Source organism: Pongo abelii, chromosome 14, assembly GCF_028885655.2.
Source record: "Pongo abelii isolate AG06213 chromosome 14, NHGRI_mPonAbe1-v2.0_pri, whole genome shotgun sequence".
Lineage (NCBI taxonomy): Eukaryota > Metazoa > Chordata > Mammalia > Primates > Hominidae > Pongo > Pongo abelii.
Genome location: NC_071999.2, coordinates 8,927,733 through 8,949,473, shown reverse-complemented (window position 1 = coordinate 8,949,473; position 21,741 = coordinate 8,927,733).

Here is a 21,741-nt window from a genome sequence, read left to right as displayed (position 1 = left end):
TGTAGAATCTACAAGTGGATAATTGGAGCCCTTTGCACCCTATGGTGGAAAAGGAAATATCTCCAAATAAACCCAGAAACTTTTTCGTGATGTGTGCATTCAACTCACAGAGTTGAACCTATCTTTTGATTGAACAGTTTTGAATCTCACTTTTTGTAGAATCTGCGAGTGCGTATTTGGATTCCTTTGCACCCTATGGTGGGAAAGGAAATATCTTCAAATAAAAAGTACACAGAAGCATTTTCAGAAACTTTTTCTTGATGTGTGAATTCAACTCACAGAGTTGAACCTATCTTTTGATTGACCAGTTTTGAATCTCTCTTATTGTAGAAACTGCAAGTGGATATTTGGACCTCTGTGAGGCCTACGGTGGAAAATCAAATATGTTCACATAGAAACTTCACAGAAGCATTCTGAGAAACTTCTTTGTCATGTCTGCATTCAACTCACAGGATTGAGCCATCTTTTGATTGAGCGGTTTTGAATCTCTCTTTTTGAAGAATCTGAAGAATCTGCAAGTGGATGTTTGCAGAGCTTTGAAGCCTATTATGGAAAAGGAAATATCTTCACATAAAAACTACACAGAAGCATACTGAGAAACTTCTTTGTGATGTGTGCACTCTTCTCACAGAGTTGAGAATTTATTTTGATTGAGCAGTTTTGAAACACTCTTTTTGTAGAATCTGCAAGTGGATAATTTGAGCCCTTTGAGCTTTACTGTGGAAAAGCAAATATTTCAAATTAAAACTAACCAGAAACATTCTGAGAATCTTCTTTAGGATGTCTGCATTCAAATCACAGAGTTGAATCTATGCTTTGATTGAGCAGTTTTTAATCTCTCTTTTTGCAGAATCTGTTAGTGGGTATTTGGAGCCCTTTGCAGCCTAAGGTGGAAAAGGAAATATCTTCAAATAAAAACTACAAAGAAATAGTCTCAGAAACTTCTTTGTGATGTGTGCATTCATCTCACAGGGTTGAACCTATCTTACGATTGAGCAGTTTTGAAACACTCTTTTTGTAAAATCTGCAAGTTGATATTCGGAACGCTTTGAGGCTTACTGTGGAAAAGCAAATATCTTCAGATAAAAACTACACAGAAGCATTCTGGAAACCTCTTTGTGATGCGTGCATTCATTTCACAGAATTGAAACTTTCTTTTGATTGAGCAGTTTTGAAACACTGTTTTAGTAAAATCTGCAAGTGGATATTTGGAGCCTATGAGGACTATTGTGGAAAAGGAAATATTTTCACATAAAAACTACACAGAAGCATTCTGAGAAACTTCTCATTGATGTGTGCATTCATCTCAGAGAGTTGAAACTTTCTTTTTATTGAGCCGTTTTTAAACACTCTTTTTCTAGTATTTGCAAGTGGATAATTGGAGCCCTTTGAGTCCTATTGTGGAAAAGGAAATATCTTACCATAAAAACTACTCAGAAGCGTTCTGAGAAACTTATTTGTGATGTATGCATTCAACTGACAGAGTTCAACATATCTTTTGATTGAGCAGTTTTGAATCACTCATTTTTAGAATCTACAAGTGGATATTTGGAGCCCTTTGAGGCCTATTGTGGAAAAGGAAATATCTTCACATAAAAACTACACAGAAGCAGTCAGAGAAACTTATTTGTAATGTGTGCATTCATCTCACAAGGTTGAACCTATTTCATGATTGAGCAGTTTTGAAACACTCTTTTTGTGGAATCTGCAAGTGGATATTTGGATCGCTTTCAGGCCTACCATGGAAAGGCAAATATCTTCAGCTAAAAACCACACAGAAGCATTCTGAGAAACTTCTCTGTGATGTGTGCATTCAATTCACATATTTGAACCTCTCTTTTGAATGAGCTGTTTTGAATCTCTCTTTTTGCAAAATCAACAAGTGGATGTTTGGAGAGTTTTGAGGCCTATTGTGGAAATGGAAATATCTTCACATAAAAACTACACAGAAGCATTCTGAGAAACTTCTTTGGGATGCGAGCACTCAACTTACAGAGTTGAACTTATCTTTTGATTGAGCAGTTTTGAATCTCTCTTTTTGCAGGATCTGCATGTGGATATTTGGAGCCCTTTGCAGCCTATTGTGGAACAGGAAATTTCTTCAAATAAGAACTACTCAAAAGCATTCTGAGAAACTTCTTTGTGATGTGTATTCATCTCACAAGGTTGAACCTATCTTATGATTGAGCAGTTTTGAAACATTCTTTTTGTGGAGTCTGCAAGTGGATATTTGGAGTGCTGTGAGGGCTTCTAGGGAAAATCAAATATATTCACATAAAAATTACACAGAATCATTCTGATAAACTCCTTTGTGATGTGTGCATTCAACTCACAGAGTCGAACCTATCTTTTGATTGAGCAGTTTTTAATCTCTCTTTTTGCAGAATCTGCAAGTGGATGTATGAAGAGCTTTGAGGCCAATTGTTGAAAAGTAAATATCTTCACATACAAACTAAAAAGAAGCATTCTAAGAAACTTCTTTGTGAGGCGCGCATTCAACTCACAGAGTTGAACTTATCTTCACATTGAGCAGTTTCAAATCGCTCTATTTGTAGAATCTGCAAGTGGATATTTGGAGCGTTGTGAGGCCTGCTTTGGAAAATCAAACATGTTCACAGAAAAGCTACACAGAAGCATTCTGAGAAACTTTTTCTGATGTGTTCATTCATCTCAAAGTGTTGAACCTATCGTTTGATTGAACAGTTTTGAATCTCTCCTTTTGCAGAATCTGCAAGTGGATGTTTGGGGATCTTTGAGGCCTATTGTGTAAAAGGATATATCTTCACAAAGAAACTACATGGAAGCATTCTGAGAAACTCCTTTGTGAGGTGTCCATTCAACTCACAGAGTTAAACTTATCTTCTCATTGAGCAGTTTTGAGTCTCTCTTTTTGTGGAATATGCAAGTGGATATTTGGAGCCCTTTGCACCCTGTGGTGGAAAAGGAAATATCTTCAAATAAAAGCTACACAGAAGCATACAGAGAAACTTCCTTGTGATGTGTGCTTTCGTTTCACAGAGTTGAACATTTCTTTTGATTTAGCAGTTTTGAAACACTCTTTTTGTAGAATCTGCAAGTGGATAATTGGAGACCTTTGAAGCCTATTGCAGAAAAGGAAATATCTTCATATAAAAACTACTCAGAAGCATTCTGAGAAACTTCTTTGTGATGTGTAGATTCAACTCACAGAGTTGAATCTATGTTTTGATTGAGCAGTTTTGAATCTCTCCTTTTGTAGAATCTGCAAGTGGATATTTGGAGCGTTGTGAGGCCCACTGTAGAAAATCAAATATGCTCACATAAAAACTACACAGAAGCATTCTGAGAAACCTGTTTGTGATGTGTGCATTCAACTCACAGAGCTGAAATTTTCTTTTGATTGAGCAGTTTTGAATCTCTCTTTTTGCAGAATCTGCAAGTGGATGTTTGGAGAGCTATGAGGCCTATTGTGGAAAAAGCTGTATCTTCACATAAAAACAATACAGAAGCATTCTAAGAAAGCTCTTTGAGATGTGTGCATTCGGCTCACAGAGTTGAACTTATCTTCTCATTGAGCAGTTTCGAATCTCTCTTTTTGTAGAATCTACAAGTGGATATTTGGAGCCCTTTGCGCCCTATGGTGGAAAAGGTAATATCTTCAAATAAAATCGACACAGAAGTATTCAGAGAAACTTCTTTGTGATGTATGCATTCATCTCACAGAAATGAACTTATCTTTTGATTGATGAGTTTTGAATCTCCCTTTTTGCAGAATTTGCAGTTGGATATTTGGAGCACTTTGAGGCCAATGGTGGAAAAGCAAACATCTTCACATGAATACTACACAGAAGCATTCTGAGAAACTATTTTGAGATGTGTGCATTCAACTCCCAGATTTTAAACTTTCTTTCATGGAGCAGTTTTGAATCTCTCTTTTTGCAGAATCTGCAAGTGGATATTTGGAGCCCTTTGCAGCCAATGGTGGAAAAGGAAATATCTTCAAATAAAAACTACACAGAAACATTCTGAGAAACTACTTCCTGATATGTGCATTCATCTCACAGGGTTGAACATATCTTATGATTGATCAGTTTTCAAACACTTTTTTTGTAGTATCTGCAAGGGGATATTTGGAGCGCTTTGAGGCCTACCATGGAAAAGCCAGTATCTTCAGATAAAAACTACACAGAAGCATTCTGAGAAACTCCTTTGTGATGTGTGCATTCATCTCAGAGTTGAACTTTTCTTTTGATTGAGCAGTTTTGATACACTCTTTTTGTAGAATCTGCAAGTGGATAATTAGAGCCCTTTTTGACCTATTGTGGAAAAGGAAATATCTTCACATAAAAAGTAGACAGAAGCATTCTGAGAAACTTCTTTCTGATGTGTGCATTCAACTCACAGAGCTGAAATTTTCTTTTGATTGAGCAGTTTTGAATCTCTCTTTTTGCAGAATCTGCAAGTGGATGTTTGGAGAGCTATGAGGCCTATTGTGGAAAAAGCTGTATCTTCACATAAAAACAATACAGAAGCATTCTAAGAAAGCTCTTTGTGATGTGTGCATTCGGCTCACAGAGTTGAACTTATCTTCTCATTGAGCAGTTTCGAATCTCTCTTTTTGTAGAATCTACAAGTGGATATTTGGAGCCCTTTGCGCCCTATGGTGGAAAAGGTAATATCTTCAAATAAAATCGACACAGAAGTATTCAGAGAAACTTCTTTGTGATGTATGCATTCATCTCACAGAAATGAACTTATCTTTTGATTGATGAGTTTTGAATCTCCCTTTTTGCAGAATTTGCAGTTGGATATTTGGAGCACTTTGAGGCCAATGGTGGAAAAGCAAACATCTTCACATGAATACTACACAGAAGCATTCTGAGAAACTATTTTGAGATGTGTGCATTCAACTCCCAGATTTTAAACTTTCTTTCATGGAGCAGTTTTGAATCTCTCTTTTTGCAGAATCTGCAAGTGGATATTTGGAGCCCTTTGCAGCCAATGGTGGAAAAGGAAATATCTTCAAATAAAAACTACACAGAAACATTCTGAGAAACTACTTCCTGATATGTGCATTCATCTCACAGGGTTGAACATATCTTATGATTGATCAGTTTTCAAACACTTTTTTTGTAGTATCTGCAAGGGGATATTTGGAGCGCTTTGAGGCCTACCATGGAAAAGCCAGTATCTTCAGATAAAAACTACACAGAAGCATTCTGAGAAACTCCTTTGTGATGTGTGCATTCATCTCAGAGTTGAACTTTTCTTTTGATTGAGCAGTTTTGATACACTCTTTTTGTAGAATCTGCAAGTGGATAATTAGAGCCCTTTTTGACCTATTGTGGAAAAGGAAATATCTTCACATAAAAAGTAGACAGAAGCATTCTGAGAAACTTCTTTCTGATGTGTGCATTCAACTCACAGAGTTGAACCTTTCTTTTGATTGAGTAGTTTAGAAACTCTTTTTGCAGAATCTGCAGGTGGATATTTGGAGCCCTTTGAGGCCTACTGTGGAAAACCAAATATCTTCACATAAAAACTACACAGAAGAATTCTGAGAAATTTCTTTGGCATGTGTGCATTCATCTCATAGGGTTCAACTTATCTTTTGATTGAGCAGTTTTGAATCTCTCTTTTTGCAGAATCTGCAAGTGGATATTTGGAGCCCATTGCGGCCTGTGGTTGAAAAGGAAATATCTTCAAATAAAAACTACACAGAAACATTCTGAGAAACTTCTTTGGGATGTGTGCCATCATCTCACAGGGTTGAACCTATCTTCTGATTGAGCAGTTTTGAAACAATCTTTTTGTATAATCTGCAAGTGGATATTTGGAGCACTTTGAGGCCTACTGTGGAAAAGCAAATATCTTCAGATAAAAACTACACAGAATCATTCTGAGAAACTTCTTTGTGATGTGTGCATTCATCTCACAGAGCTGAACTTTTCTTTCGATTGAGCAGTTTTGAAACTCTCTTTTTGTAGAAACTGCAAGTGGATATTTGCAGCTATTTGAGGCCTGTTGTGGAAAAGGGAATATCTTCCCATAAAAACCAGATAGAAGCATTCTGAGAAACTACTTTATGATGTATACATTCATCTCACAGAGTTGAAAGTTTGTTTTGATTGAGCAGTATTGAAACATCCTTTTTGTAGAATCTGCAAGTAGATAATTGCAGCCCTTTGAGGCCTATTGTGGAAAAGGCAATATCTTCACATAAAAATTACTTAGAAGACTTCTGAGAAAGGTTTTGTGATGTGTGCATTCAACTCACAGAGTTGAAAATATCATTTGATTGAGCATGTTAGAATCTCTCTTTTTGTAGAATCTGCAAGTGTATATTTGGAGCCCTTTGCACTCTGTGGTGGAAAAGGAAATATCTTTAAATAAAACCTACACAGAAGCATTCTCAGAAACTTCTTCCTGATGTGTGCGTTCAACTCACAGAGTTGAACCTAATTTTTGATTAAGTTGTTTTGAATCTCACTTTTCGTAGAATCTACAAGTGGATATTTGGAGTGCTGTGAGGCCTTCTGAGGAAAATCAAATATGTTCACAGAAAAAGTACACAGAAGCATTCTGAAAAACTCCTTTGTGATGTTTGCATTAAACTCACTGAATTGAACCTACCATTTTATTGAACAGTTTTCAATCTCTTTTTGCAGAATCAGCAAGTGGATGTTTGGAGAGCTTCGAGGCCTATTGTGGAAAAGGACATATCTTCACTTAAATACTAAACAGAAGTATTCTGAGAAACTTCTTTGTGAGGTGTGAATTCAAAACTCAGTGTTGAACTTATCTTCTCATTGAGCTGATTTGAATCTCCCTGTTTGTAGAATCTGCAAGTGGATAGAAAAAATATATCTTCCAATAAAAGCAACATAGAAGCATTCAGAGAAACATCTTTGTGATGTATGCATTCAACTCAAAGCGTTGAAACTGTCTTGTGATTGAGCAGTTTTGAATCTCTCTTTTTGTAGAATCTGCAGGTGGCTATTTAGAGCCCTTTGAGGCCTACGGTGGAAAACCAAATACCTTCGCATAAAAATTACACAGAAGAATTCTGAGAAACTCCTTTGGGATGTGTGAATTCAACTCACAGTGTTGAACCTATCTTTTGATTGAGCAGTTTTGAGTCTCTCTTTTTGCAGAATCTGCTAGTGGATATTGGGAGCCCTTTGTGGCCTACGCTGGAAAAGGAAATATCTTCAAAAAAAAAAACTACACAGAAACATTGTGAGAAACTTCTTTGTGATGTGTGCATTCATCTCACAAGTTTGAAGCTATCTCATGATTCAGCACTTCACACTTTTTTAATTAATTAATTTATTATTATTATACTTTAGGTTTTAGTGTACATGTGCACAATGTGCAGGTTAGTTAAATATGTATACATGTGCCATGCTGGTGCGCTGCACCCACTAACTACTCACCTAGCATTAGGTATATCTCCCAATGCTGTCCCTCTCCACTCCCCCCACACCACAACAGTCCCCAGAGTGTGATGATCCCCTTCCTGTATCCGTGTGTTCTCATTGTTCAATTCCCACCTATGAGTGAGAATATGCAGTGATTGGTTTTCGGTTCTTGCGATAGTTTACTGAGAATGATGATTTCCAATTTCATCCATGTTCCTACAAAGGACATGAACTCATCATTGTATATGGCTGTATAGGATTCCGTGGTGTATATGTGCCACATTTTCTTAATCCAGTCAATCATTGTTGGACATTTGGGTTGGTTACGTGTGCATGTGTCTTTATAGCAGCATGATATATAGTACTTTGGGTATATACCCAGTAATGGGGTGGCTGGGTCAAATGGAATTTCTAGTTCTAGATCCCTGAGGAATTGCCACACTGACTTCCACAATGGTTGAACTAGTTTAGAGTCCCACCAACTGTGTAAAAGTGTTCCTATTTCTCCACATCCTCTCCAGCACCTGTTGTTTCCTGGCTTTTTAAGGATTGCCATTCTAAGTGGTGTGAGATGGTATCTCATTGTGGTTTTGATTTGCATTTCTCTGATGGCCAGTGATGGTGAACATTTTTTCATGTGTTTTTGGCTGCATACATGTCTTCTTTTGAGAAGTGTCTGTTCATATCCTTCGCCCACATTTTGATGAGGTTGTTTGTTTTTTTCTTGTAAATTTGTTGGAGTTCATTGTAGATTCTGGATATTAGCCCTTTGGCAGATGAGTAAGTTGCGAAAATTTTCTCCCATTTTCTAGGTTGCCTGTTCACTCTGATGGTAGTTTCTTTTGCTGTGCAGAAGCTCTTTAGTTTAATTAGATCCAATTTGTCAATTTTGGCTTTTCTTGCCATTGCTTTTGGTGTTTTAGATATGAAGCCTTTGCCCATGCCTATGTCCTGATTGGTAATGCCTAGGTTTTCTCTAGGGATTTTATGGTTTTAGGTCTAATATTTAAGTCTTTAATCCATCTTGAATTGATTTTTGTATAAAGTGTAAGGAAGGGATCCAGTTTCAGCTTTCTACATATGGCTAGCCAGTTTCCCAGCACCATTTATTAAATAGGGAATCTTTCCCCATTGCTTGTTTTTCTCAGGTTTGTCAAAGATCGGATAGTTGTAGATATGCGGCATTATTTCTGAGGGCTCTATTTTGTTCCAGTGATCTATATCTCTGTTGTCGTACCAGTACCATGCTCTTTTGGTAACTGTAGACTTGTAGTATAGTTTGAAGTCAGGTAGTGTGAGGCCTCCAGCTTCGTTCTTTTGGCTTAGGATTGACTTGGTGATGTGGCTCTTTTTTGGTTCCATATGAACTTTGAAGTAGTTTTTTCCAATTCTTTGAAGAAAGTCATTGGTAGCTTGATGGGGATGGCATTGAATCTGTAAATTGCCTTGGGCAGTATGGCCATTTTCACGATATTGATTCTTCCCACCCATGAGCATGGGATGTTCTTCCATTTGTTTGTATCCTCTTTTATTTCCTTGAGTAGTGGTTTGTAGTTTTCCTTGAAGAGTTCCTTCACTTCCCTTGTAAGATGGATTCCTAGGTATTTTATTCCCTTTGAAGCAATTGTGAATGGGAGTTCACTCATGATTTGGCTCTCTGTTTGTCTGTTGTTGGCGTGTAAGAATGCTTGTGATTTTTGTACATTGATTTTGTATCCTGAGACTTTGCTGAAATTGCTTATCAGCTTAAGGAGATTTTGGGCTGAGACAATGGGGTTTTCTGGATATACAATCATGTCTTCTGCAAACAGGGACAATTTGTCTACCTCTTTTCCTAATTGAATACACTTTATTTCCTTCTCCGGCCTAATTGCCCTGGCCAGAACTTCCAACACTATGTTGAATAGGAGTGGTGAGAGAGGGCATCCCTGTCTTGTGCCAGTTTTCAAAGAGAATGCTTTCAGTTTTTGCCCATTCAGTATGATATTGGCTGTGGGTTTGTCATAGATAGCTTTTATTATTTTGAGATACGCCCCAACAATACCTAATTTATTGAGAGTTTTTAGCATGAAGCGTTGCTGAATTTTGTCAAAGGTATTTTCTGCATCTATTGAGATAATCATGTGGTTTTTGTCTGTGGTTCTGATTATATACTGGATTACATTTATTGATTTGTGAATATATTGAACCAGCCCTGCATCCCAGTGATGAAGCCCACTTAATCATGGTGGATAAGCTTTTTGATATGCTGCTGGATTCGATTTGCCAGTAGTTTATTGAGGATTTTTGCGTCAATGTTCATCCAGGATATTGGTCTAAAATTCTCTTTTTTGGTTGTGTCTCTGCCCGGCTTTGATATCAGCATGATGCTGGCCTCATACAATGAGTTAGGGAGGATTCCCTCTTTTACTATTGATTGGAATAGTTTCAGAAGGAATAGTACCAGCTCTTCCTTGTACCTCTGGTAGAAATCGGCTGTGAATCCATCTGGTCCTGGACTTTTTTTGGTTGGTAAGCTATTGATTATTGCCACAATTTCAGCTCCTGTTATTGGCCTATTCAGAGATTCAACTTCTTCCTGGTTTAGTCTTTGGAGAGTGTATGTGTCATGGAATTTATCCATTTCTTCTAGATTTTCTAGTTTATTTGCGTAGATGTGTTTGTAGTATTCTCTGATGGTAGTCTGTATTTCTGAGGGATCGGTGGTGATATCCCCTTTATCATTTTTTATTGCATCTATTTGATTCTTCTCTCTTTTTTTCTTTATTAATCTTGCTAGTGGTCTTTCAATTTTGTTGATCCTTTCAAGAAACCAGCTCCTGGATTCATTAATTTTTTGAAGGGTTTTTTGTGTCTCTATTACCTTCAGTTCTGCTCTGATTTTAGTTATTTCTTGCCTTCTGCTAGCTTTTGAATGTGTTTGCTCTTGCTTTTCTAGTTCTTTTAATTGTGATGTTAGGGTGTCAATTTTGGATCTTTCCTGCTTTCTCTTGTGGGCATTTAGTGCTATAAATTTCCCTCTACACACTGCTTTGAATGCATCCCAGAGATTCTGGTATGTTGTGTCTTGGTTCTCGTTGGTTTCAAAGAACATCTTTATTTCTGCCTTCATTTCGTTATGTATCCAGTAGTCATTCAGGAGCAGGTTGTTCAGTTTCCATGTAGTTGAGCGGTTTTGAGTGAGATTCTTAATCCTGAGTTCTAGCTTGATTGCACTGTGAACTGAGAGATAGTTTGTTATAATTTCTGTTCTTTTACATTTACTGAGAAGAGCTTTACTTCCAAGTATGTTGTCAATTTTGGAATAGGTGTGGTGTGGTGCTGGCATTCTCCATATTTCCTGAATCTGAATGTTTTCCTGCCTTGCTAGATTGTGGAAGTTCTCCTGGATAATATCCTGCAGAGTGTTTTCGAACTTGGTTCCATTCTGCCCGTCACTTTCAGGTACACCAGTCAGACATAGATTAGGTCTTTTCACATAGTCCCATATTTCTTGGAGGCTTTGCTCGTTTCTTTTTATTCTTTTTTCTCTAAACTTCCCTTCTCACTTCATTTCATTAATTTCATCTTCCATCACTGATATCCTTTCTTCCATTTGATCACATCAGCTCCTGAGGCTTCTGCATTCTTCACGTAGTTCTCAAGCCTTGGTTTTCAGCTCCATCAGCTCCTTTAAGCACTTCTCTGTATTGGTTATTCTAGTTATACATTCTTCTAAATTTTTTTCAGTTTTCAACTTCTTTGCCTTTGGTTTGAATATCCTCCCATAGCTCAGAGTAATTTGACTGTCTGAAGCCTTCTTCTCTCAGATCGTCAAGGTCATTCTCCATCCAGCTTTGATCCATTGCTGGTGAGGAACTGCATTCCTTTGGAGGAGGAGAGGTGCTCTGCTCTTTAGAGTTTCCAGTTTTTCTGCTCTGTTTTTTCCCCATCTTTGTGGTTTTATCTACTTTTGGTCTTTGATGATGGTGATGTACAGATGGGTTTTTGGTGTGGATGTCCTTTCAGTTTGTTAGTTTTCCTGCTAACTGACAGGACCCTCAGCTGCAGGTCTGTTGGAGTACCCGGCGGGCCTTGTGAGGTGTCAGTCTGCCCCTACTGGGGGGTGCCTCCCTCTTAGGCTGCTCGGGTGTCAGGGGTCAGGGACCCACTTGAGGAGGTAGTCTGCCAATTCTCAGATGTCCAGCTGCGTGCTGGGAGAACAACTGCTCTCTTCAAAGCTGTCAGACAGGGACATTTAAGTCTGCAGAGGTTTCTGCTCTCTTTTTGTTAGTCTGTGCCCTGCCCCCAGAGGTGGAGCCTACAGAGGCAGGCAGGCCTCCTTGAGCTGTGGTGGGCTCCACCCAGTTCGAGCTTCACAGCTGCTTTGTTTACCTAAGCAAGCCTGGGCAATGGTGGGCGCCCCTCCCCCAGCCTCGCTGCCGCCTTGCAGTTTGATCTCAGACTGCTGTGCTAGCAATCAGTGAGACTCCGTGGGCGTAGGACCCTCTGAGCCAGGTGCAGGATACAATCTCCTGGTGCACCGTTTTTTAAGCCCTTCAGAAAAGCACAGTATTCGGATAGGAGTGACCCGATTTTCCAGGTGCCGTCTGTCACCCCTTTCTTTGTGTAGGAAAGGGAACTCCCTGACCCCTTGCACTTCCCGAGTGAGGCAATGCCTTGCCCTTCTTCAGTTCACGCACGGTGCATGCATCCACTGACCTGCGCCCACTGTCTGGAACTCCCTAGTGAGATGAACCTGGTACCTCAGATGGAAATGCAGAAATCACCTGTCTTGCATAGCTCATGCTGGGAGCTGTAGACTGGAGCTTTTCCTATTTGGCCATCTTCAGTTCACACTTTTTATAGAACATGCAAGTGGTATTTTTTGTGCTTTTTGCCCATGGTGGAAAAGGAAATATCTTCAAATAACAAAATTAACAGAAGCATTCTCAAAAACTTCTTCATTATGTGTGCATTCAACTAAGAGTGTTGAATTTATCTTTTGATTGAGCAGTTTTGAGTCTCTCTTTTTGTAGAATCAGCAAGTGGATATTTGGAGCACTGTGAGGCTAACTGGAAAATCAAATATGTTCACATAAAAACTGCACAGAAGCATTCTGACAAACTTCTTTGTGATGTGTGCATTGAGCACACAGAGATGAACCAATCTTTTGATTGAGCAGTTTTGAATCTCTCTTTTTGTAGAAATTACAAGTGGATGTTCAGAGATCTCGGATTCCTATTGTGGAAAAGGGAATATCTTCAAATAAAAACTACACAGAAGCATTCTGAGAAACTTATTTGTGAGGTGTGCATTGAACTCACAGAGTTGAACCTATCTTTTGATTGAGCAATTTTGAATCTCTCTTTTTGCAGAATCTGCAAGTGGATATTTGGCACCCTTTGCAGCCTATGGTGGAAAAGGAAATATCTTCCAATTAAAACTACAGAAAAAATTCTGAGAAACATCTTTGTGATGTGTGCATTCATCTCACAGGTTTGAAACTTTCTTTTCATTGAGCTGCTTGGATATACTCTTTTTGTAGAATCTGCAAGTGGATATTTGGAGCCCTTTGAGGCCTACTTTGGAAAGGAAAATATCTTCACCTAAAAATTAGACAGAAGCATTCGTAGAAATTTCTTTGTGAAGTGTGAATTCAACTCACAGAGTTGAACTTATCTTCTCATTGAGCAGTTTTGAATATCTCTTTTGTAGAATCAGCAAGTGGATATTTGGAGCACTTTGCACCCTATGGTGGAAAAGGAAATGTCTTCAAATAAAAACTACACAGAAGCATTCTCAGAAACTTCTTTGTGATGTGTGTATTCAACTCACAGTGTTGAATCTGTCTTTTGATTGAGCAGTTTTGAATCTCGCTTTTTGCACAATCTGCAGGTGGATATTTGGAGCCCTTTGTGGCCTACTGTGGAAAAGCAAATATCTTCACCTAAAAACTACACAGAATAAGTCTCAGAAACTTCTTTGTAATGTGTGCATTCATGTCACAGGGTTGAACCTATCCTTTGATTGGGTAGTTTTGAATCTCTCTTTTTGCAGATAAGTGGATATTTGGAACACTTTGCGGCCTATGGTGGAAAAGGAAATATCTTCAAATAAAAACTACACAGAAACATTCTGAGAAACTTCTTTGTGATGTGTGTAGTCATCTCACAGGGTTGAACTTATCTTAAGATTGAGCACTTTCGAAACACTCTTTTTAAAGAATTTACAATTGGATATTTGGAGCGCTGTGAGGCCTACCGTGGAAAAGCAAATATCTTCAGATAAAAACTACACAGAAGCATTCTCAGAAACTCCTTTAGAATGCATGCATTCATCTTACAGGGTTGAACCTATCTTATGATTGAGCAGTTTTGAAACGTTCTTTTCCTAGAATCTGCAAGTGGATATTTGGAGTGCTTTTTGCCCTGTGGCAGAAAAGGAAATATCTTCAAATAAAAACTAGACAGAACCTTTCTCAAAAACATCTCTGTGATGTGTGCATTCAACCCACAGAGTTGAATCCATCTTTTGATTGAGCAGTTTTGAATCTCTCTTTTTGTAGAATCTGCAGGTGGATATTTGGAGCGTTGTCAGGCCTAATGTGGAAAATCAAATATGTTCACATAAAAACTACACAGGAGCGTTCTGAGAAACTTCACTGTGATGTGTGCATTCAACTGGGAGCTGAACCTATCTTTTGATTGAGCAGTTTTAAATCTCTCTTTTTGCAGAATGTGCAAATGGATATTTGGAGCCCCTTTTGGCCTATGGTGGAAAAGGAAATATCTTCAAATAAGAACTACACAGAAACATTTTGAGAAACTTCTTTGCAATGTGTGCATTCATCTTACAGAGTTGAACCTATCTTTTGATTGAGCTGTTTTGAATCTCTCTTTTTGCAGAATATACAGGTGGATATTTTGAGCCCTTTGAGGCCTACTGTGGAAAAGCAAATATCTTCACATAAAAATTACACAAAAGCATTCCAAGAAACTTCTTCATGATGTGTGTATTCAACTAATAGTGTTGAACCAATCTTTTGATTGTGCAGTTTTGAATCTCTCTTTTTGCAGGATCTGCATGTGGATATTTGGAGCCCTTTGCAGCCTATGGTGGAAAAGGAAATATCTTCAAATAAAAACAACCCAGAAACATTCTGAGAACTTCTTTTTGATGTGTGGATTCATCTCACAGTGTTGAAACTTTCTTTTGATTGAGCAATTTTGAAACAGTCTTTTGGTAGAATCTGTATGTACATATTTGGAGCTCTTTGTGGCCTATTGTTGAAAAGGAAATATCATCACATAAAAACTACACAGAAGCATTCTGAGAAACTTATTTGTGATGTGTGCATTCATCTCACAAGTTTGAACTTATTTTATGATCTAGCAGTTTTGAAACACTCTTTTTGTAGAATCTGAAAGTGGATAATTGGAGCCCTTTGAGGCCTATTGTGGAAAAGGAGATATCTTCAAATAAATACTACTCAGAAGCATTCTGAGAAACTTCTTTGTGATGTGTATTCATCTCACAGGGTTGAACCTATCTTATGATTGGGCAGTTTTGAATATCTCTTTTTGTAGAATCTGCAAGTGAATATTTGCAACCCTTTGAGGCCTACCGTGGAAGAGCAAATATCTTCAGATTAAAAATACACAGAAGCATTCTGAGAAACTTCTTTGTGATGTGTTCATTCATCTCATAGAGTTGAACATTACTTTTGAGGGAGCAGTTTTGAAACTCTGTTTTTTTAGAATCTGCAAATTTATATTTGGAGCCCTTTGAGGCCTATGGTGGAAAAGGAAATATCATCATGAAAACTACACTGAAAGATTCTGAGAAACTTCTTTGTGATCTGTGCATTCATCCAACAGAGTTGAATCTTTCTTTTGATTGACTAGTTTCGAAACACTCTTTTTGTAGAATCTGTAAGTGGATAATTGGGGCCCTTTGAAGCCTATTTAAAAAAAATAGTTTCATATAAAAACTACTCAGATGCATTCTGAGAAACTTCTCTGTGATGTGCGCAGTCAACTTACAGAGTTGAACCTATCTTTTGTTTGAGCAGTTTAGAATCTCCCTTTTTGTAGAGTCTGCAAGTGGATATTTGGAACCCTTACACCCTATTGTGGAAAAGGAAATATCTTCAAATAAAAACTACACAGAAGCATTCAGAGAAACGTTTTTGTGATGTATGCATTCAACTCACAGAATTGAACCTATCTTTTGATTGAGCAGTTTTGAATCTCTCATTTTCAGAATCTTCAAGTGTATGTTTGGAGAGCTTTGAGGCCTATTGTGGAAAAGGAAATATCTTCACACAAAAACTACACAGAAAGATTCTGAGAAACTTCTTTGTGATGTGTGCATTCAACTCAAAGTGTTGAACCTATCTTTTGATTGAGCAGTTTAGAATCTCTCTTTTTTAGAATCTGCAAGTGGATATTTGGAGTGCTGTGAGGCCTACTGTGGAAAATTAAATATGTTCACATAAAAACTATACAGAATCACTATGAGAATCTCCTTTGATGTCTACATTCAACTCACAGAGTTGAACTTATCTTTTCATTGAGCAGTTTTGAAACACTCTTTTTATACAATCTGCAAGTGGATATTTGGAGTCCCTTTGCACCCTATGGTGTAAAAGGACATATCTTCAGATAAAAACTACCCAGAAGCATTCTCAGCAACATCTTCGTGATGTATGCATTCAACTCACAGAGGTGAACCTATCTTTTGATTTTGCTGTTTTGAATCTCTCTTTTTGTAGACTCTGCAAGTGGATATTTGGAGTGCTGTGAAGCCTACTGAGGAAAATCAAATATGTTCTCATAAAATCTACACAGAAGCATTCTGAGAAACTACTTTGGGATGTGTGCACTGAACTCACAGAGTTGAATCTATCTTTTGATTGAGCAGTTGAGCAGTATTGAATCTCTCTTTTTTCAGAATCTGCAAGTGGATGTTTGGAGAGCTTTGAGGCCTATTGTGGAAAAGGAAATATCTTCATGTAAAAACTACACTGAAGCATTCTGAGAAACTTTTTGTGAAGTGTGCATTCAACTCTCAGAGTTGAACTTATCTTCTCATTGAACAGTTTTGAATCTCTCTTTTTGTAGAATCTGCAAGTGGATATTTGGAGTGCTGTGATGCCTAATGTGGACAATCAAATACGTTCACATAAAAACTACACAGAAGTATTCTGAGAAACTTCTTTGTGATGTGTGCATTCAACTCACAGAGCTGAACCTATCTTTTGATTGAGCAGTTTTGAATCTCTCTTTTTGCAGAATCTACATGTGGATATTTTGAGCCCTTTGAGGACTACTGTGGAAAAGCAAATATCTTCATATAAAAACTACACAGAAGCATTCTGAGAAACTTCTTTTGTATATTTGCATTCAACTCATAGAGTTGAACCTATCTTTTGATAGAGCTGTTTTGAATCTCTCTTTCTGCAGGATCTGTATGTGGATATTTGAAGCCCTTTGCAGCCTATGGTGGAAAAGGAAATATCTTTAAATAAAAACAACACAGAAATATTCTGAGAAACTTTTTTTGAAACTTTATTCTGATTGGGCAATTTTGAAACCGTCTTTTTATAGAATCTACATGTGGATATTTGGAGCCCTTTGTTGCCTATGGTGGAAAAGGAAATATCTTTACATAAAAACTACACAGAAGCATTCTGAGAAACTTCTTTGTGATGTGTGCATTCATCTTACAGAGTTGAACCTTTCTTTTGATTGAGCAGTTTGGAAATACTCTTTCTGTAGAATCTGCAAGTGGATATTTGAAGCACTTTGAGTCCTATAGTAGAAATGGAAATGTCTTCACATAAAAACTACACAGTAGCATTCTCAGAAACTTCTTTGTGATGTTTGCATTCAACTCAAAGAGTTGAAACTATCTTTCAGTTGAGCAGTTTTGAATCACTCTTTTTGTAGAATCTGCAAGTAGATATTTGGTGTCCTTTGCAGCCTATTTTGGAAAGGGAAATATCTTCACATAAAAACTACACAGAAGCATTCTCAGAAACTACTTTATGATGTGTGTATTCATCTCACAGAGTTCAATCTTTCTTTTGATTGAGCAGTTTTGAAACATCCTTCTTGCAGAATCTGCAAGTGAATTTTTGGAGCACTTTGTGGCCTGTTGTGGAAAAAGAAATATTTCCACATAAAAACTGTACAGAAGCATTTTGAGAAACTTCTTTTCAATGTGTGCACTAATCTCACAGAATTGAAACTTTCTTTTGATTGAGCAGTTTGGGAACACTCTTTTTGGAGAATATGCACGTGGATATTTGGAGCGCTTTGAGGCCTATGTTAGAAAAGGAAATATCTTCACACAAAAGCTGCACAGAAGCATTCTGAGAAACTTCTTTGTGATGGGCACATTCAATTGATGGAGTTGAACCTATCTTTGGAATGAACAGTTTTGAAACTCTGTTTTTTGTATAATCTGCAAGAGGATATTTGGAGACCTTTGTGACCTATGGTGAAAAAGGAAATATCTTCATATTAAAACTACACAGAAGCATTCTGAGAAACACCTTTGTGATCTATGCCTTCATCTCACAGAGTTCTAATTTTCTTTTGATGAGCAGTTTTCAAACACTCTTTTTGTAGAATCTGCCAGTGGATATTTGGAGCTCTTTGAGGCCTATTGCCAAAAAGGAAATATCTTCCTATAAAAACTACACAGAAGCATTCTGAGAAACTTCTTTGTTATGTGTGCATTTATCTCACTGAGTTGAACCTTTCTTTTGATTAAGCAGTTTGGAAACACTATTTTACAGAATCTGCAAGTAGATATTTGGAGCTCTTTGAGGCCTATTGTGGAAAAGGAATATCTTTAAATAAATACTACACAGAAGCATTCTGAGAAACTTCTTTGTGATGTGTGCATTCATCTCACAGAGTTGAACCTTTCTCTTGATTCAGCAGTTTGGAAACACTCTTTTTGTAGAATGTGCCAGTGGATATTTGGAGCACATTGATGCCTAATGTCTAAAAGAAAATATCTTCACATAGAAACTACACAGAATGATTCTGAGAAACTTCTTTGTGATGTGTGCAATCAACTCACATTGTTGAACCTATCTTTTGATTAAGCAGTTTTGAATCTCTCTTTTTGTAGAATCTGCAAGAGGATATTTGGAGCCCTATGTGGACTATTTCGGAAATTGAAATATCTTCACATATAAACCACACAGAAGCATTCTGAGAAACTCCTTTGTGATGTGTACATTCATCTCAGAGAGTTGAAATATTCTTTTGATTGAGCAGTTTTGAAGCACTCCTTTTATAGAATCTGGAAGGGGATATTTTAAGCAATTTGAGGCCTACAGTGGAAAAGGAAATATCTTCCCATAAAAGCTACATGGAAGCATTCTCAGAAACTTCTTTGTGATGTGTGCATTCGTCTCACAGAGTTAAAGCTTTCTTTTGATTGAGCGGTTTTGAAACAATCTTTTTGTAGAGTTTGCAATTGGATATTTGGAGTGCTTTGAAGCCTATTGTAGAAAAGGAATTATCTACTCATAAAAACTACACAGAAGCATTCTGAGAAACTTGCTGTGATGTGTGCCTTCATCACACAGAATTGAAACTTTCTCTTGATTGAGCAGCTTTGAATCTCTCTTTTTGTAGAATCTGCAAGTGGATAACTAGAGCCCTTGTGGCCTATTTTGGAAGGGAATTTTCTTCCATAAAAACTACACAGAAGCATTCTGAGAAACTTCTTTGTGATGTGTGCATTCATCTCACAGAGTTAAACCTTCCTTTTGATTGACCATTTTGGAAACACTCTATGTAGAGTGTGCAAGTGGATATTTGGAGCGATTTGAGGGCTATAGGGAAAAGGAAATATATTCACATAAAAATTACACAGAAGCATTCTGAGAAACTTCTTTGTGATGTGTGTCTTCATCTAACAGGGTTGAACATTTCTTTTGATTGAGAAGTTTTGAAACACTCTTTTTGTAGAATCTGCAAGAGGATATTTGGAGCAGTTGGAAGCCTAACGGGAAAAGGTAATATCTTCACATAAAAACTACACAGAAACATTCTGAGAAACTTCTTCATGATATCAGCATTCATCTCACAGAGTTGAACGTTTCCTTTGATTGAGGAAATTGGAAACCCTCTTTATGTAGGATCCGCAATAGGATATTTGGAGTTCTTTGAGTTCTATTGTGGAAAAGGAAATATCTTCAAATAAAAACTACAGAGAGCCATTCTGAGAAAATTCTTTGTGATGTGTGCATTCATCTAAGAGAGTTGAAACTTTGTTTTGATTGAGCAGTTTTGAAACATCCTTTTTATAGAATCTGCAAGTGGATATTTGAAGGGCTTTGAGGCCTACTCTGGAAAAGGAAATATCTTCACATAAAAACTACACAGAAGCATTCTGAGAAACTTCCTTGTGAGGTGTGCATTCATCCACAGAGTTGAAGTTTTCTTTTGATTGATCAGTTTTGAAACACTGTTTTTGTATAACCTGCAAGTAGATATTTGGAGCACTTTGAGGCCTATGATGGAAACAGAAATATCTTCACATAAAAACTACACAGAAGCATTCTGAGAAACTTCTTTGTGATGTGTGTATTCTTCTCACAGAGTTGATCTTTTCTTTTGATGGAGCAGTTTTGAAACACTCTTTTTTTAGTATCTGCAAGTGGATATTTGAAGCGCTTTGAGGAATATTGTGGAACAATAAATATCTTCACATTAAAACTACAAAGAAACATTCTGAGTAACTTCCTTGTGATGTGTGCATTCATTTCACAGAGTTGAACTTTTCTTTTGATTAAGCAGTTTTGAAACACTCTTTTTGTAGAATCTGCAAGTGGATATTTGGAGCACTTAGAGGCCTATGGTGGAAAAGGAAATTTCTTTATATAAAAGCAACACAGAAGCATTCTGAGAAACTCCTTTTTATATGTGCATTCATCTCCAAGAGTTGAATTTTTCTTTTGATTAGGCAGTTTATAAACACTCTTTTTGTAGAATCTGCAAGTGAATATTTGGAATGCTTAAATACCTGTTGTGGAAAAGGAAATATATTCACATAAATCTGCACAGCAGCATTCTGAGAGACATCTTTGTGATGTGTGCATTCATCTCAGAGTTGAACATTTCTTTTGATTGAGTAGTTTTGAAACACTCTTTCTGTAGAATCTGCAAGTGGATATTTGCTGCGCTTTGAGGCTTATGGTGGATAAGGAAATATCTTCACAGAATAACTACAAAGAAGCATACTGAGAAACAGCTTTGAGATGTGTGCATTCAACTCACAGAGTTGAACTTATCTTTTGACAGCAGTTTTGAAACTCTCTTTTTGTAGAATCTGCAAGTTGATATTTGGAACCCTTTGCAGCCTATTGTGGAAAAGGAAATATCTTCCAATGAAAACTCTACGGAAACATTCTGAAAAACATCTTTGTGATGTGGGCATTCATCTCACGGAGTTCATGCTTTCATTTGATTGAGCAGTTTTGAAACATTATTTTGGAGAATCCAGAAGTGGATATTTGGAGCTCTTTGAGGCCCATTGTGGAAGAGGAAATATCTTCACATGAAAACTACACAGAAGCTTTATAAGAAATTCCTTTGTGATGTGTGCATTCATCTCACAGAGTGGAACTTTTCTTTTGATTGAGCAGCTTTGAAACACTCTTTTTGTAGAATCTGCGGGTCAATATTTGGAGCACTTTGAGGCCTATTGTGGAAAAGGAAATATCTTCACAAAAAACTACACGCAAGAATTCTGAGACTCTTCTTTGTAACGTGAGCATTCAACTCACAGGTTGAAACTAACTTTTGATAGTGTAGTTTTGAAACTCTTTTTTTGCAGAATCTACAAGTGGATATTTGGAGCCATTTGCAGCCTATGGTGGAAAAGGAAATATCTTCACATACAAACTACACAGAAGCTTTCTGAGAAACTTCTTTTTGATGTGTGCATTCATCTCACAGAGTTGAAACTTTCTTTTTGTGGAGCAGTTTTTAAACGCTCTTTTTGTAGAATCCACAAGTGGATATTTGGAGCACTTTGAGGTATACTGTGGAAAAGGATTTGTCTTCAAATAAAAACTACACAAAATCATTCTGAGAAACTTCTTGTGTTGTGTGCATTCATCTCACAGAGTTGTAACTTTCATTTGATTAAGCAGTTTTGAAACACTCTTTTTGTAGAACTTCCAAGTGGATATTTTGAGCGCTTTGAGGCCTATGGTGGAAAGGGAAATATTTTCACATAAAAATTACACAGAAGCATTCAGAGAAACTTCTTTGTGAGGTATTCATTCATCCCACAGATTTGAACCATTCTTTTGATTGAGTAGTTTTG